Below are 14,452 nucleotides of genomic sequence, written 5' to 3' on the forward strand. Positions count from 1 at the left end.
GTCTTGATTCCTTGTGTGTCTTGATTCCGTCTGTGCCTTGATTCCTTGTGTTTCTTGATTCCGAGTGTGTCTTGGTGCCGTGTGTGTCTTGATTCCGTGTGTGTCTTGATTCCGTGTGTGTCTTGATTCCGTCTGTGCCTTGATTCCTTGTGTTTCTTGATTCCGTGTGTGTCTTGATTCCGTTTGTGTCTTGATTCCTTGTGTTTCTTGATTCCGTGTGTGTCTTGATTCCGTTTGTGTCTTGATTCCTTGTGTCTCTTGATTCCGTGTGTGCCTTGATTCCTTGTGTTTCTTGATTCCGTGTGTGTCTTGATTCCGTGTGTTTCTTGATTCCGTGTGTGTCTTGATTCCGTGTGTGTCTCCTGAGTGTGTCTTGATTCCGCGTGTGTCTTGATTCCGTATGTTCCCGTGTCCGTCAGAGTCTTAGGTTAGTCTTAGGTTAGGTTAGGTTAGGTTAGTTAGTGTCCGTGTCAGTGTCTATGTCATTGTCCCTGGGGTTTTGAGTCCAGGATGCCATTTGTGTCCCCTCAAATTGCCTCCCTTATCTCCACCTTGGGATCGTGTCAGTGTCCATGTGTGTCTTGATTCTGTGTGTGTCTTGAGTCCGTGTGTATCTTGAGTCCGTGTGTGTCTTGATTCTGTGAGTGTCTTGAGTCCGTGTGTGTCTTGATTCTGTGTGTGTCTTGAGTCCGTGTGTGTCTTGAGTACGTGTATTGATTCCGTGTGTCCGTGTCCGTTAGAGTCTATGAGTGTCCGTATCCGTGTCCGTGTCATTATCCCTGGGGTATTGAGTCCAGGATGCCATTTGTGTCCCCTCAAATTGCCTCCCTTGTCTCCACCTTGGGATCGTGTCAGTGTCCATGTGTGTCTTGATTCCGCGTGTGTCTTGAGTCCGTGTGTGTCTTGAGTCCGTGTGTGTCTTGAGTCCGCGTGTGTCTTGAGTCCGTGTGTGTCTTGATTCCGCGTGTGTCTTGAGTCCGCGTGTGTCTTGATTCCGTGTGTGTCTTGAGTCCGCGTGTGTCTTGAGTCCGTGTGTGTCTTGAGTCCGCGTGTGTCTTGAGTCCGTGTGTGTCTTGATTCCGCGTGTGTCTTGAGTCCTGTGTGTTCGGGTGTCTTTGGGGTTTTGGGTCCAGGAAGCTATTTGTGTCGACCCAAATTGCCTCCCTTCTCCCCACCTGAAATCCAGGTGAATTGAAAGACCTGCCAGAGGTCAGTGGATCCAGGTATCCGTCCGTGGGCCCCCGGATTTCAACCCTTCCCCACATTCCAGGGGGTCGGTCAATCAATCTTCAGCTATCCAGAGAATCTATCGAAACTGATGCTCCTACAGGAGGGGACACACAGATAAATCTGTGCCCTGTACTTGCAACCGTTCCGACAGGCTCGAACGCAGGTCTATCCGGAGTAAGAACATGTTCTATCCGACTAGGCCACGCTGGAGTTGCCTTCTGAATCAAATTTTGCACTTGTATTTATATCTCGTAGTAAGGTTAGTTAGTGTCTATTTATCAACATTTGCAATGATTGACGTGTGAAGTTGTGAGTTTGTGTTGACAGATAGAAATTCATAACAGCTTATTCGATGAGGTTGCAGTCCAGTGAGGCAGTTTCATGAATGAATATTGGAGAATTTAGGCAAACTGACGTGTGTGTGTGTGTGTGTGTTTGTGTGTGTGTGTGTGTGTGTGTGTGTGTGTGTGTGTGTGTGTGTGTGTGTGTGTGTGTGTGTGTGTGTGTGTGTGTGTGTGTGTGTGTGTGTGTGTGTGTGTGTGTTTAAAGGTATGTATTATTTAATATTTAGTGTGGTGTGTGTGTGTCCAAATGAGTTTGTGAATGGTAAACAAGCAATCCAATACCTAATATGTGCTAATCTAGGCCTCGTTTTGTATACATATATATATGTGTTTACTAGGGAATGAAAATCCGGTTTGTTTTATTCTAAGTTTTTTCAACAATAAATAGTACATACGCGAACGAACGGTTCGGCTGGGTAAGTATAGCGTTGTGGCGGCCATTTTCTCTGTTAGGCGGGGGTTGGGGGAAGGGGGGGGGTTGGTCTCTGGTAATTGTGGTATAGGGGTAGTTATATTTGGGCCTCGGTTGGGGGGTAGGGTGTTGGTAGGGGGGTGGGGGCCCAGGGAGCAGCAGAGGGGGGACCTGAGGGAGAGGCATGGAGTTGCTAGTTAATCATTAAGATATTAATTTGTGGAGATAGGTTATATAAGGAAAGATGTTTAGGAAGGAATAAGAAAAGTGTTTGGAACTGATGAAAGTATATGAGTTATAGTGATTCATGTTAGAAGAAAGATATGTGCTTCAACAGGTGAAGAGATTTGTAAAGGACTTTATCTGCTTAATAATATATTAATTAACGGTAAATGACCATTGGAGATAGATATTCAACAGCATAATGAGTGGACAAGTTTTAGCAGGAAGGCCGGCACAGAGAGAGAATGGACCGATAAATAGTTAGACATTTTTTCTCGAATGGTATACTCTAATAATCATAGGTACATATTTCAGAGCGCGACATTCGTGCGCGCGCGCACACACACACATATACACACACACTCACACACACACACACTCACACACACACACACTCACACACACACACACACACACACACACACACACACACACACACACACACACACACACACACACACACACACACACACACACACACACACATATAAATATACAAACATACATACAGTCTCGACAGTCAAATTGCAGAAACTGTCACAATTATGACAAGGATCACTCATATTGGATATATACACACACAGATAAATTCACGTGGATAAGTCACTCCAATTACACGTATGTACACACACAGACAACATATTTCAGTGAGTGTGGCCCATAGTATACATTAATACTCACACATGGCAGCCCATTCACAATTAATTGGTGTACATATTCATTCACACACATGTTTATGTGTCTCTTTCTTATAAAATACACACACACACTGAAAGGAATCTTTGAGAACATTATATACCACATATGTCAGACCAATCCTGAAGTATGCCGCTCCAGCATGGAGTCCACATCTAGTCAAGCATAAGACTAAACTGGAAAAGGTTCAAAGGTTTGCCACCAGACTAGAACCCGAGCTAAGAGGTATGAGCTACGAGGAGAGACTACGGGAATTAAACCTCACTTCGTTGGAAGACAGAAGAGTTAAGGGGGACATGATCACCACATTCAAGATTCTCATGGGAATCGATAAGGTAGATGAAGGTAGGCTATTTAACACAAGGGGCACACGTACTAGGGTACACAGGTGGAAACTGAGTGCCCAAATGAGACACAGAGATATTAGAAAGAACGTTTTTAGTGTCAGAGTAGTTGACAAATGGAATGCATTAGGAAGTGATGTGGTGGAGGCTGACTCCATACACAGTTTCAAGTGTAGATATGATAGAGCCCAATAGGCTCAGGAACTAGTACTCCTGTTGATTGACGGTTGAGAGGCGGGACCAAAGAGCCAGAGCTCAACCCCCGCAAGCACAATAAGGTGAGTACAAATAGGTGAGTACACACAAACTCATTGTTAATTTTCCCTGGAACACAACCCGACAAACCGTTTAACAACCAGGTACCCATTCACTGCTTCGTGAAGATAATCGTTAAGTTAAGGATTGGTGCCTAGTCAATCCGCTCTTCCCCTGCCAGCCAGGATATGAACCCAGGCGAAATCGCTTGAGAAGCGCGAGGTGAGTGCCTTACCACTGATCCACAGGGACTGCCCAAATATGAATGCCATCAGCAGCACTAGCAGTTGGTGTTACCAGGCAGGTTACCCATCCAATTACTAACCAAATTGAAAGTTGCTTAACTTGGCTAATGGGACGAGAAGCAGTGTCCTTTAAGTGGTAGTATGGCCGTTGTTATTGTATACAAGTGGTAACCAATAACTTGTGAGTGAGTGAGTGAGTGATGATAATGGTAACTGCGGCGGAGGATACTCACACATACCAGCCAATTCTCCATTAATGATAGTTCTTATAGTCAAACAAACCAACCAAAAGTGGACTATTGCACCAACATGGAAATGTTTGGATGCCATTGATCTCGCACAAATCGCTTATAAATGCCACCCGCCGCTATTTATAAAACCTAAACAATCCTCTTCTAAGCACGAATGACTACTCTTAGGCCTTGGATTATGTTCACTTAGGCTTCATTGAGTCAATACATATAACTTCTTTGAGTCGGGGGACAGGCAGTCTATATATACAAGTTAGGCTTATAAAGTGGTCTCCAACACCCACCCCACAAGGTTAAACTAACCCTCACTCACCAGGATGCTAGTAGCTCACTAACTCCTGGATACCTATTTACTGCAAGGTGAACAGGTGCATTGGGTGATAGGAAACGCTACCAACAATTACAGCCCTGCCTGACCGCGATTCAAACCCTGGAATCCCTTATTGAGAGTCGAGAAGGAACACATCATTCATGTTACATATATGTGTACTCACCTATTTGTGCCAGAAGGATCGAGCATTAATCTTAGAGTCTGCCTTTAAGCCGTCAGTTGTTTATAGCAATAACTCTTGGCCTATTTCCTAACTTAACCTAGCCTAACCTATACCCTACCCTAACCTATAACCTACCACAATCTAAAACCAAACCTAATATAACCTAACCTAATCTAAACCTAACCTAGCCTACACCTAAACCCAATCTACCTAACTTACCTAACTAAGCTAACCTAACCAAACCTAACCTAACTAACCTAACCTAACTAACCTAACCTAACCAAACCTAACTACTCTAACCTAACCTAACTAACGTAACGTAACGTAACCTAACCTAACCTAACCAAACCTAACCTAACTAACTACCTAACCTAACCTAACCTATCCTAACTTAACTAACCTAACCTAAACCTAACCAAACCTAACCTAACTAACCTAACCTAACCTAACCTAAACCTAACCTAACCTAACTTAATCAAACCTAACCTAACCAAACTTAACCTAACCTAACCTAACCTAACCAAACCTAACCTAACTAACCTAACCTAACCTAACTAACCTAACCTAAACCTAACCAAACCTAACCTAACTAACCTAACCAAACTTAACCTAACCTAACCAAACTTAAACCTAACCTAACCAAACTTAACCTAACCTAACCAAACTTAACCTAACCTAACCAAACTTACCCTAACCTAGGGGCTGGTCCCAAACCTGCACACAGAAATAACATCACATGAGACCAGAAGACATGGCAGGATGTGCAGAATACCCCCGTTGAAAAACAGAGGTGCAACTGGTACTCTGAGAGAGAACTCTATCAACATCAGAGGTCCGAGACTGTTCAACACGCTTCCACTACACATAAGGGGCATAACTGGCCGACCCCTCACAGTGTTCAAGAGAGAACTGGATAAGCACCTCCAAAGGATACCTGATAAACCAGGCTGTGACTCATACGTCAGGCTGCGAGCAGCCGCGTCCAACAGCCTGGTTGATCAGTCCGGCAACCAGGAGGCCTGGTCGACGACCGGGCCGCGGGGACGCTAAGCCCCGGAAGCACCTCAAGGTAAGGTAACCTAACCTAACCTAACCAAACCTAACCTAACTAACCTAACCTAACCTAACTAACCTAACATAAACCTAACCAAACCTAACCTAACTAACCTAACAAAACTTAACCTAACCTAACCAAACTTAACCTAACCTAACCAAACTTAACCTAACCTAACCTAACCTAACCTAACCTAACCAAACCTAACCTAACCAAACTTAACCTAACCTAACCTAACCTAACCTAACCAAACTTAACCTAACCTAACCTAACCAACACCCACCTCACAAGATCGAACACCTAAACTGACCCTGACTGACCCTCACCAGGATGCAACCCTACATGAAGCTCACAACTCCTGGATACCTGTTTACTGCTAGGAGAACAGAGGCATTAGGTGATAGGAAACGCTACCAATAATTTCAGTCCTGCCTGGCCGGGTTTCGATCCAGGAATCCCCGATCGTTAGTCTAGAAGGAACACATACATGTTTCATATTTCTGTGTACTCACCTATTTGTACTTGCAGGACTGAGCATCAGTTTTTGAACGCTGACAATATAGCCGCCGGTTGTTTAAAGCAATGACTCCTGGTCTATTTTCCTGTCATATCAACTTTTAAAATTATGAATGGAGTTTGCATCTACAACTGTGGGTTTTTGTAAGTTTGTTCTCACCTAGTTGTATTCACCTAGTTGTGTTTGCTAGGTTTGATATTCAGATCTTTGGTCCCACCTCTCAACCATCAATCAATTGCTCAAGTAGTTTTCCAGAAGTTATGTAACTCATAACTCTCAGCTCTGTTGGAAAAAAGGCTGGGGCTGCATATTCAATTATTTGTCTCGCATAGGTTGAAAAAAAGGTTCATTCTTCTTTACACGTTAGAAATGTTACTTTGAACATGTTCTATCCAAGTCGGATAGAACATATTCTTAATCCGGATAGACCTGCGTTCGAGCCTGTCGAAACGGTTGCAATTACAGGGCACATATTGTCCTCTCCTGTAGCAGCATCAGGTTCGATAGATTCTCTGGACAGCCGATGATTGACCTTCTGGCAGTTCTCACGTTGACAAATTTAAAACTGTTTTTTTGATAAAAAAAAAACGGCACATTCCTTAGATGTTTAAATTTGTTATCTCTGTCCGTGTATGTGTCTTGAGTTGAGTTTTGATTCCTTGTGTTTCTTGATTCCTTGTGTTTCTTGATTCCGTGTGTGTCTTGAATCCGTTTGTGTCTTGATTCCTTGTGTTTCTTGATTCCGTGTGTGTCTTGATTCCTTGTGTTTCTTGATTCCGTGTGTGTCTTGATTCCGTGTGTGTCTTGATTCCGTGTGTGTCTTGATTCCGTCTGTGCCTTGGTTCCTTGTGTTTCTTGATTCCGTGTGTGTCTTGATTCCTTGTGTTTCTTGATTCCGTGTGTGTCTTGATTCCGTTTGTGTCTTGATTCCTTGTGTTTCTTGATTCCGTGTGTGTCTTGATTCCTTGTGTGTCTTGATTCCGTCTGTGCCTTGATTCCTTGTGTTTCTTGATTCCGAGTGTGTCTTGGTGCCGTGTGTGTCTTGATTCCGTGTGTGTCTTGATTCCGTGTGTGTCTTGATTCCGTCTGTGCCTTGATTCCTTGTGTTTCTTGATTCCGTGTGTGTCTTGATTCCGTTTGTGTCTTGATTCCTTGTGTTTCTTGATTCCGTGTGTGTCTTGATTCCGTTTGTGTCTTGATTCCTGTGTCTCTTGATTCCGTGTGTGCCTTGATTCCTTGTGTTTCTTGATTCCGTGTGTGTCTTGATTCCGTGTGTTTCTTGATTCCGTGTGTGTCTTGATTCCGTGTGTGTCTCCTGAGTGTGTCTTGATTCCGCGTGTGTCTTGATTCCGTATGTTCCCGTGTCCGTCAGAGTCTTAGGTTAGTCTTAGGTTAGGTTAGGTTAGGTTAGTTAGTGTCCGTGTCAGTGTCTATGTCATTGTCCCTGGGGTTTTGAGTCCAGGATGCCATTTGTGTCCCCTCAAATTGCCTCCCTTATCTCCACCTTGGGATCGTGTCAGTGTCCATGTGTGTCTTGATTCTGTGTGTGTCTTGAGTCCGTGTGTATCTTGAGTCCGTGTGTGTCTTGATTCTGTGAGTGTCTTGAGTCCGTGTGTGTCTTGATTCTGTGTGTGTCTTGAGTCCGTGTGTGTCTTGAGTACGGTGTATTGATTCCGTGTGTCCGTGTCCGTTAGAGTCTATGAGTGTCCGTATCCGTGTCCGTGTCATTATCCCTGGGGTATTGAGTCCAGGATGCCATTTGTGTCCCCTCAAATTGCCTCCCTTGTCTCCACCTTGGGATCGTGTCAGTGTCCATGTGTGTCTTGATTCCGCGTGTGTCTTGAGTCCGTGTGTGTCTTGAGTCCGTGTGTGTCTTGAGTCCGCGTGTGTCTTGAGTCCGTGTGTGTCTTGATTCCGCGTGTGTCTTGAGTCCGCGTGTGTCTTGATTCCGTGTGTGTCTTGAGTCCGCGTGTGTCTTGAGTCCGTGTGTGTCTTGAGTCCGCGTGTGTCTTGAGTCCGTGTGTGTCTTGATTCCGCGTGTGTCTTGAGTCCTGTGTGTTCGGGTGTCTTTGGGGTTTTGGGTCCAGGAAGCTATTTGTGTCGACCCAAATTGCCTCCCTTCTCCCCACCTGAAATCCAGGTGAATTGAAAGACCTGCCAGAGGTCAGTGGATCCAGGTATCCGTCCGTGGGCCCCCGGATTTCAACCCTTCCCCACATTCCAGGGGGTCGGTCAATCAATCTTCAGCTATCCAGAGAATCTATCGAAACTGATGCTCCTACAGGAGGGGACACACAGATAAATCTGTGCCCTGTACTTGCAACCGTTCCGACAGGCTCGAACGCAGGTCTATCCGGAGTAAGAACATGTTCTATCCGACTAGGCCACGCTGGAGTTGCCTTCTGAATCAAATTTTGCACTTGTATTTATATCTCGTAGTAAGGTTAGTTAGTGTCTATTTATCAACATTTGCAATGATTGACGTGTGAAGTTGTGAGTTTGTGTTGACAGATAGAAATTCATAACAGCTTATTCGATGAGGTTGCAGTCCAGTGAGGCAGTTTCATGAATGAATATTGGAGAATTTAGGCAAACTGACGTGTGTGTGTGTGTGTGTTGTGTGTGTGTGTGTGTGTGTGTGTGTGTGTGTGTGTGTGTGTGTGTGTGTGTGTGTGTGTGTGTGTGTGTGTGTGTGTGTGTGTGTGTGTGTGTGTTTAAAGGTATGTATTATTTAATATTTAGTGTGGTGTGTGTGTGTGTCCAAATGAGTTTGTGAATGGTAAACAAGCAATCCAATACCTAATATGTGCTAATCTAGGCCTCGTTTTGTATACATATATATAGTGTTTACTAGGGAATGAAAATCCGGTTTGTTTTATTCTAAGTTTTTTCAACAATAAATAGTACATACGCGAACGAACGTTCGGCTGGGTAATATAGCGTTGTGGCGGCCATTTTCTCTGTTAGGCGGGGGTTGGGGGAAGGGGGGGGGTTGGTCTCTGGTAATTGTGGTATAGGGGTAGTTATATTTGGGCCTCGGTTGGGGGGAGGGTGTTGGTAGGGGGGTGGGGGCCCAGGGAGCAGCAGAGGGGGGACCTGAGGGAGAGGCATGGAGTTGCTAGTTAATCATTAAGATATTAATTTGTGGAGATAGGTTATATAAGGAAAGATGTTTAGGAAGGAATAAGAAAAGTGTTTGGAACTGATGAAAGTATATGAGTTATAGTGATTCATGTTAGAAGAAAGATATGTGCTTCAACAGGTGAAGAGATTTGTAAAGGACTTTATCTGCTTAATAATATATTAATTAACGGTAAATGACCATTGGAGATAGATATTCAACAGCATAATGAGTGGACAAGTTTTAGCAGGAAGGCCGGCACAGAGAGAGAATGGACCGATAAATAGTTAGACATTTTTTCTCGAATGGTATACTCTAATAATCATAGGTACATATTTCAGAGCGCGACATTCGTGCGCGCGCGCACACACACACATATACACACACACTCACACACACACACACACTCACACACACACACTCACACACACACACACACACACACACACACACACACACACACACACACCACACACACACACACACACACACACACACACACACACATATAAATATACAAACATACATACAGTCTCGACAGTCAAATTGCAGAAACTGTCACAATTATGACAAGGATCACTCATATTGGATATATACACACACAGATAAATTCACGTGGATAAGTCACTCCAATTACACGTATGTACACACACAGACAACATATTTCAGTGAGTGTGGCCCATAGTATACATTAATACTCACACATGGCAGCCCATTCACAATTAATTGGTGTACATATTCATTCACACACATGTTTATGTGTCTCTTTCTTATAAAATACACACACACACTGAAAGGAATCTTTGAGAACATTATATACCACATATGTCAGACCAATCCTGAAGTATGCCGCTCCAGCATGGAGTCCACATCTAGTCAAGCATAAGACTAAACTGGAAAAGGTTCAAAGGTTTGCCACCAGACTAGAACCCGAGCTAAGAGGTATGAGCTACGAGGAGAGACTACGGGAATTAAACCTCACTTCGTTGGAAGACAGAAGAGTTAAGGGGGACATGATCACCACATTCAAGATTCTCATGGGAATCGATAAGGTAGATGAAGGTAGGCTATTTAACACAAGGGGCACACGTACTAGGGTACACAGGTGGAAACTGAGTGCCCAAATGAGACACAGAGATATTAGAAAGAACGTTTTTAGTGTCAGAGTAGTTGACAAATGGAATGCATTAGGAAGTGATGTGGTGGAGGCTGACTCCATACACAGTTTCAAGTGTAGATATGATAGAGCCCAATAGGCTCAGGAACTAGTACTCCTGTTGATTGACGGTTGAGAGGCGGGACCAAAGAGCCAGAGCTCAACCCCCGCAAGCACAATAAGGTGAGTACAAATAGGTGAGTACACACAAACTCATTGTTAATTTTCCCTGGAACACAACCCGACAAACCGTTTAACAACCAGGTACCCATTCACTGCTTCGTGAAGATAATCGTTAAGTTAAGGATTGGTGCCTAGTCAATCCGCTCTTCCCCTGCCAGCCAGGATATGAACCCAGGCGAAATCGCTTGAGAAGCGCGAGGTGAGTGCCTTACCACTGATCCACAGGGACTGCCCAAATATGAATGCCATCAGCAGCACTAGCAGTTGGTGTTACCAGGCAGGTTACCCATCCAATTACTAACCAAATTGAAAGTTGCTTAACTTGGCTAATGGGACGAGAAGCAGTGTCCTTTAAGTGGTAGTATGGCCGTTGTTATTGTATACAAGTGGTAACCAATAACTTGTGAGTGAGTGAGTGAGTGATGATAATGGTAACTGCGGCGGAGGATACTCACACATACCAGCCAATTCTCCATTAATGATAGTTCTTATAGTCAAACAAACCAACCAAAAGTGGACTATTGCACCAACATGGAAATGTTTGGATGCCATTGATCTCGCACAAATCGCTTATAAATGCCACCCGCCGCTATTTATAAAACCTAAACAATCCTCTTCTAAGCACGAATGACTACTCTTAGGCCTTGGATTATGTTCACTTAGGCTTCATTGAGTCAATACATATAACTTCTTTGAGTCGGGGGACAGGCAGTCTATATATACAAGTTAGGCTTATAAAGTGGTCTCCAACACCCACCCACAAGGTTAAACTAACCCTCACTCACCAGGATGCTAGTAGCTCACTAACTCCTGGATACCTATTTACTGCAAGGTGAACAGGTGCATTGGGTGATAGGAAACGCTACCAACAATTACAGCCCTGCCTGACCGCGATTCAAACCCTGGAATCCCTTATTGAGAGTCGAGAAGGAACACATCATTCATGTTACATATATGTGTACTCACCTATTTGTGCCAGAAGGATCGAGCATTAATCTTAGAGTCTGCCTTTAAGCCGTCAGTTGTTTATAGCAATAACTCTTGGCCTATTTCCTAACTTAACCTAGCCTAACCTATACCCTACCCTAACCTATAACCTACCACAATCTAAAACCAAACCTAATATAACCTAACCTAATCTAAACCTAACCTAGCCTACACCTAAACCCAATCTACCTAACTTACCTAACTAAGCTAACCTAACCAAACCTAACCTAACTAACCTAACCTAACTAACCTAACCTAACCAAACCTAACTACTCTAACCTAACCTAACTAACGTAACGTAACGTAACCTAACCTAACCTAACCAAACCTAACCTAACTAACCTAACCTAACCTAACCTATCCTAACTTAACTAACCTAACCTAAACCTAACCAAACCTAACCTAACTAACCTAACCTAACCTAACCTAAACCTAACCTAACCTAACTTAATCAAACCTAACCTAACCAAACTTAACCTAACCTAACCTAACCTAACCAAACCTAACCTAACTAACCTAACCTAACCTAACTAACCTAACCTAAACCTAACCAAACCTAACCTAACTAACCTAACCAAACTTAACCTAACCTAACCAAACTTAAACCTAACCTAACCAAACTTAACCTAACCTAACCAAACTTAACCTAACCTAACCAAACTTACCCTAACCTAGGGGCTGGTCCCAAACCTGCACACAGAAATAACATCACATGAGACCAGAAGACATGGCAGGATGTGCAGAATACCCCCGTTGAAAAACAGAGGTGCAACTGGTACTCTGAGAGAGAACTCTATCAACATCAGAGGTCCGAGACTGTTCAACACGCTTCCACTACACATAAGGGGCATAACTGGCCGACCCCTCACAGTGTTCAAGAGAGAACTGGATAAGCACCTCCAAAGGATACCTGATAAACCAGGCTGTGACTCATACGTCAGGCTGCGAGCAGCCGCGTCCAACAGCCTGGTTGATCAGTCCGGCAACCAGGAGGCCTGGTCGACGACCGGGCCGCGGGGACGCTAAGCCCCGGAAGCACCTCAAGGTAAGGTAACCTAACCTAACCTAACCAAACCTAACCTAACTAACCTAACCTAACCTAACTAACCTAACATAAACCTAACCAAACCTAACCTAACTAACCTAACAAACTTAACCTAACCTAACCAAACTTAACCTAACCTAACCAAACTTAACCTAACCTAACCTAACCTAACCTAACCAAACCTAACCTAACCAAACTTAACCTAACCTAACCTAACCTAACCTAACCAAACTTAACCTAACCTAACCTAACCAACACCCACCTCACAAGATCGAACACCTAAACTGACCCTGACTGACCCTCACCAGGATGCAACCCTACATGAAGCTCACAACTCCTGGATACCTGTTTACTGCTAGGAGAACAGAGGCATTAGGTGATAGGAAACGCTACCAATAATTTCAGTCCTGCCTGGCCGGGTTTCGATCCAGGAATCCCCGATCGTTAGTCTAGAAGGAAACATACATGTTTCATATTTCTGTGTACTCACCTATTTGTACTTGCAGGACTGAGCATCAGTTTTTGAACGCTGACAATATAGCCGCCGGTTGTTTAAAGCAATGACTCCTGGTCTATTTTCCTGTCATATCAACTTTTAAAATTATGAATGGAGTTTGCATCTACAACTGTGGGTTTTTGTAAGTTTGTTCTCACCTAGTTGTATTCACCTAGTTGTGTTTGCTAGGTTTGATATTCAGATCTTTGGTCCCACCTCTCAACCATCAATCAATTGCTCAAGTAGTTTTCCAGAAGTTATGTAACTCATAACTCTCAGCTCTGTTGGAAAAAAGGCTGGGGCTGCATATTCAATTATTTGTCTCGCATAGGTTGAAAAAAAGGTTCATTCTTCTTTACACGTTAGAAATGTTACTTTGAACATGTTCTATCCAAGTCGGATAGAACATATTCTTAATCCGGATAGACCTGCGTTCGAGCCTGTCGAAACGGTTGCAATTACAGGGCACATATTGTCCTCTCCTGTAGCAGCATCAGGTTCGATAGATTCTCTGGACAGCCGATGATTGACCTTCTGGCAGTTCTCACGTTGACAAATTTAAAACTGTTTTTTTGATAAAAAAAAAACGGCACATTCCTTAGATGTTTAAATTTGTTATCTCTGTCCGTGTATGTGTCTTGAGTTGAGTTTTGATTCCTTGTGTTTCTTGATTCCTTGTGTTTCTTGATTCCGTGTGTGTCTTGAATCCGTTTGTGTCTTGATTCCTTGTGTTTCTTGATTCCGTGTGTGTCTTGATTCCTTGTGTTTCTTGATTCCGTGTGTGTCTTGATTCCGTGTGTGTCTTGATTCCGTGTGTGTCTTGATTCCGTCTGTGCCTTGGTTCCTTGTGTTTCTTGATTCCGTGTGTGTCTTGATTCCTTGTGTTTCTTGATTCCGTGTGTGTCTTGATTCCGTTGTGCTTGATTCCTTGTGTTTCTTGATTCCGAGTGTGTCTTGGTGCCGTGTGTGTCTTGATTCCGTGTGTGTCTTGATTCCGTGTGTGTCTTGATTCCGTCTGTGCTTGATTCCTTGTGTTTCTTGATTCCGTGTGTGTCTTGATTCCGTTTGTGTCTTGATTCCTTGTGTTTCTTGATTCCGTGTGTGTCTTGATTCCGTTTGTGTCTTGATTCCTTGTGCTCTTGATTCCGTGTGTGCCTTGATTCCTTGTGTTTCTTGATTCCGTGTGTGTCTTGATTCCGTGTGTTTCTTGATTCCGTGTGTGTCTTGATTCCGTGTGTGTCTCCTGAGTGTGTCTTGATTCCGCGTGTGTCTTGATTCCGTATGTTCCCGTGTCCGTCAGAGTCTTAGGTTAGTCTTAGGTAGGTTAGGTTAGGTTAGTTAGTGTCCCGTGTCAGTGTCTATGTCATTGTCCCTGGGGTTTGAGTCCAGGATGCCATTTG

Source organism: Procambarus clarkii, unplaced genomic scaffold (assembly GCF_040958095.1).
Source record: "Procambarus clarkii isolate CNS0578487 unplaced genomic scaffold, FALCON_Pclarkii_2.0 HiC_scaffold_122, whole genome shotgun sequence".
In the NCBI taxonomy this organism is placed as follows: domain Eukaryota; kingdom Metazoa; phylum Arthropoda; class Malacostraca; order Decapoda; family Cambaridae; genus Procambarus; species Procambarus clarkii.